This window comes from Xyrauchen texanus, chromosome 35 (assembly GCF_025860055.1).
Source record: "Xyrauchen texanus isolate HMW12.3.18 chromosome 35, RBS_HiC_50CHRs, whole genome shotgun sequence".
In the NCBI taxonomy this organism is placed as follows: domain Eukaryota; kingdom Metazoa; phylum Chordata; class Actinopteri; order Cypriniformes; family Catostomidae; genus Xyrauchen; species Xyrauchen texanus.
Window position 1 is genome coordinate 38,861,362 of NC_068310.1, and position 5,000 is coordinate 38,866,361.

Here is a 5,000-nt window from a genome sequence, read left to right on the forward strand (position 1 = left end):
TTTTGATACATTTGTGATACATTTTTGATACATTTTGATATATTTTGATACATTTTGATATATTTTGATATATTTTGATACATTTATGATACATTTTTGATACATTTTGATATATTTTGATACATTTTGATACATTTATGATACATTTTTGATACATTTTGATATATTTTGATACATTTTGATATATTTTGATACATTTTTGATACATTTCGATACATTTATGATACATTTGTGATACATTTTGATATACTTTGATACATTTATGATACATTTGTGATACATTTTGATATATTTTGATACATTTATGATATATTTTGATACATTTTGATATATTTTGATACATTTATGATACATTTTTGATATATTTTGATACATTTATGATATATTTTGATACATTTTGATATATTTTGATACATTTATGATACATTTTTGATACATTTTGATACATTTTGATATATTTATGATACATTTGTGATACATTTTGATATATTTTGATATACTTTGATACATTTTGATACATTTATGATACATTTTTGATACATTTTGATATATTTTGATACATTTTTGATGCATTTCGATACATTTATGATACATTTGTGATACATTTTGATATATTTTGATATACTTTGATACATTTTGATACATTTATGATACATTTTTGATACATTTTGATATATTTTGATACATTTTTGATGCATTTCGATACATTTATGATACATTTGTGATACATTTTGATATATTTTGATACATTTTGATACATTTATGATACATTTTTGATACATTTTGATATATTTTGATACATTTTTGATGCATTTCGATACATTTATGATACATTTGTGATACATTTTGATATATTTTGATACATTTTGATACATTTATGATACATTTTTGATACATTTTGATATATTTTGATACATTTGTGATACATTTTGATACATTTATGATATATTTTGATACATTTTGATATATTTTGATACATTTATGATACATTTTGATACATTTATGATATATTTTGATACATTTTGATATATTTTGATACATTTATGATACATTTGTGATACATTTTGATACATTTATGATATATTTTGATACATTTTGATATATTTTGATACATTTATGATACATTTGTGATACATTTTGATACATTTATGATACATTTTGATACATTTATGATACATTTTGATACATTTATGATAAATTTGTGATACATTTTTGATACATTTTGATACATTTGTGATACCTTTTGATATATTTTGATACATTTATGATACATTTTGATATATTTTAATACATTTATGATACATTTTGATATATTTTTGATACATTTTGATACATTTAAGATACATTAATGTCGTGATCTGCATGCAAAGGTGTAGGGCAGAGAAAGAGAGAGAGAGGAGAGAGAGAGAGAGAGAGAGAGAGAGAGAGAGTTGGTCTTCAATATCTTCAATGGCTGCTATTGTTTTCTTCAGACTTGAGTGTTGTTTAGGGTTTTATAATTTGCGTGCCCCCTCCCCCTCCCTTTTGCCCCCTCTTGCACTTTTGCAGGAATTGTGTTGCAGTTTAACGCTGTTGGAAAGTCGGGCAGGAGGGTGGCATGGGGGGTCTTCAAACTATAGTCTGTTGCCATGCAACTTGCAGTTGGCTATGAAACACTAGCAAATGTTTCATAAAGTGTGAGTCGTTGAGAACAACCATGGAAAAGATGTTGCTGAAAAGGCATATTAAATAAATAACACACAAATCTGGAAAAATGTGTGGGCACTGTGCTAAATGTACGTATTATTGATCTCTTTAAGAGCTTAACGGCTCGGGAGCTAGATTGCTAAATACCCATATCTGCCGTTTCATCGTCTTTGTGCGCGGGGTGGCATCACGGGTAGCGTACCCAAACCGTGCCGGTTTCTCTTGCCAGTCTCTGGCATGTGAGAGGATTCGGCTAACGGCGGATAGGCCCCGATGGCATTGCGTGCATTTGTTCTGGTAACAAGCGTAGCTTATTAAGCCATGTTGAAAAGTGGGGTTATATTAATAACACGACGCTCCCGTTAAAGCACTTGTACGCAGGCCGGGAAAAAAACTGTTGGGCGTCAAGCCCGTCTGCTTCCCGCTGCTGTTTACATGGGTGTGTTTTGGTTATGCTTGTCAATCAAACAGCAGCGATTGCATTAAGTGCACAGATGAAGAGAGAAGAAGATTCTCCTCCTCCTCCTCCACAATCCTGCACCTCTGAGAACGTCTTTGTCTTTCTCTTAGCGAGCAGAAAAAGATGCAGAGGAATATCAAACCCTTTAATTGCGCTTCAGATTAGGGATTAATGAGCGTTTAGCTTGTGCTACCATTTGCCAGCTAATGCTAATAATTAGCCTGCATATAATAGTCAGATTTTCAAGGGTTTGACTCAGTGAAGTTATACAATTATTTTTGGCTCGGAGGTTCTGGAACGTCGAAACGTCACGTGCTGCATTAGAATTGGACTTGTTCATCCCGGTTTGTGTCTGATAAACAGTAATTTTTGTCCTATAGGCCACATCCACGCTAATCTGTTTCAAAAGTATGAGGTGATGGAGGAAATGACGTTCTAGCGTGGATGAGAGGTTCATTTGTCAACCAAAAACATGTTAGTCTGGGCATTAGGAGTGTCATATAAGATCTATACATTATCGTTATTTTCTCTACGTTAACTGGAATTTAAAGGGACAGTCCAGCCAAAAATACAAATTCTCTCATTATTTACTCACCCTCATGATGTCCCAGGGGTGCATGACTTTCTTTCTTCAGCAGGACACATTTTAAGGTATATACCCAAATATCGCAGCTCAGACGGTCCTTATAATGCAAGTGGATGGTGATCAGACATTTAAAGCTCCAAAAATCACAGACAGTCAGCATAGACGCCATCCATATGACTCCAGCGGTTCAATTAATGTCTTCTAACGTGACACGATCGTTTTTGGTGCGCAAAAAGATTGACATTTGTGTACTTTTTAACAAACTCGAGAGGTACGAGAAGGGCGTAGCGCTTCACGAGAAGGGCGTGGATCACGCGGTCTCTTGCGTGACGTGTTCGCGTTGCCATGTTACAGACGTAATCTCACATTCTGCACTCGGTTGAGACATCCAGGATGAGCACACCAACGCACCATTGTGAGCAGAGCTGGACGGGTAATCTGGCATACTGGGCATTTTCCCGGTGGGCCGACGCACTTTGGGGGCCAATCAGGGGAGGACTGGCTATCGGGAGAACCGAGGGGTCCGGTGGGTCGGCCGTGATAATCATAAATGAGCCATCGCGTTATGCAAAACGGACCACAATACGGTGCCGCGATATGCAGACATTGAACCCCCCAACAACCCTTGGCTCAAATTTTGGGCCAGTTGCTATGTAAAATCCCGGGCCGATTTCTGTTCCCAGTCCAGCCCTGATTGTGAGTAAACAAACCAAACCAACCAAGCTACTGTACAGCGTTCCTCCATCTCACTTGTAAACAGCACATTCTCGTGTGTTTCAAATGCCAATGTGATTACGTCCGACCGGTAGCACAATTTAGAGTTTAAAAAGTACTTAAATATTTATCCTTCTCGCACAAAAGCGATCGTGTCTAAACAAATAAGCAGATTTTATTGCAAAGAACATTCCTGGCTGTTAAATACTGTTAAATGCTTAAATAAAATGAACAAGTTTTATGGTCTACTTTAATGGTGATTTGAAGGTTATTTATGTCACTATTTGAGCTTGACAGTAACGTCAATTTTGGACCGATACCCAGTCTGGGTAAAATCATCACTATCGGACCCAGTACCGATCCAGGTGTCGTACTGGTGCCATCCCAACTTTCAATCTAAAGTCTTATGCAGAAACGCTTAAAATTAGTTGACTATTATTCGGTATTTGGAAAATGATAAAAGTGGGAGCTTAACGATGCTGCTCTTGTTTTGAACTTCAGTTTCGCGTGTGTCTCGCCCCACAAAAGCGATGTTGCGCCTCCATTGAGCGAGCCCACTGCGTCCTGCATGTCCTCGAGAGTTACGTCAGCGCAGTTCGTTTCCCACAGTGCCTTTGGCTGGATTCTCGTTCTGTTGACATTGTTGTGTCCTGTAGCCCACATCCTTTGTGATTAAACGTCTGTGTGTGTGTGTGTGTGTGTGTGTGTGTGTGTGTGTGTGTGTGTGTGTGTGTGTGTGTGTGTGTGTGTGTGTGTGTGTGTGTGTGTGTGAAAGTGTTTCTTGCGTTTTATCTCTGTGCTGCTTTGATAAGACTTGTCTCGGCTCTCACGCTGTTTGTTGGACCTGGAAATGAGACTCTTAAACCTATTTGGCCACAGATGCACCAATGCATCACTAATGGAAGTAAAGTTGGTTGCAAACGCTGATTCGTGTTGACTTCAAATGGTTTGTATTGCTAATGCACATGCATGTTCTTGAGATGATTGACAGGCGATGTCTGTATCTAAAAGGTGATTGGCTGTTTTCCCTGTCAGGTTGGACTTCCTTTCTACATCCGTTGACCGTTGGGCATTAGAGCTTTTTGATTGGGTGTTCCAATTTCTCTCTTGTAATTAATATAGTGACCCGTCTCTGCTAAATACTCTAAATAGGTAGATGATACCCGAGTTGATTGAGACGTGTCATTGGAAGGGGTGCTATGAATTAGGGCGCTAATTGTGTATACATTCGATTTTTACTCATTATTTACTCACCCTCATTATGTCCCAGGGGTGCATGACTTTCTATCTTCACCAGTAACACATTTGAAGAAAAATAGAAAGAATATCTCAGCTGAGACGGTCCTTATAATGCAAGTGGATGGTGATCAGACTTTTGAAGCTACAAAAATTACAGTCGATAATTGATGCTGACTATCACCCCTTGGAGTCGCGAGTTTGAATCCAGGGCGTGCTGCGTGACTCCTAAGCAACCAAATTGTCCCGGTTGCTAGGGAGGGTAGAGTCACGTGGGGTAACCTCCTCGTGGTGGTGATTAGTGGTTCTCTCAATGGG

The 5,000-nt window shown here is 37.5% G+C and overlaps 1 protein-coding gene across 2 annotated transcripts in view; it reads left to right on the forward strand.

Moving 5' to 3' along the window:
* LOC127628922 (transcription factor 4-like) overlaps window positions 1-5,000 on the forward strand; it is a 43,723-nt gene that overhangs the window by 2,856 nt on the left and 35,867 nt on the right. The gene's annotated exons all lie outside the window — the stretch shown is intronic.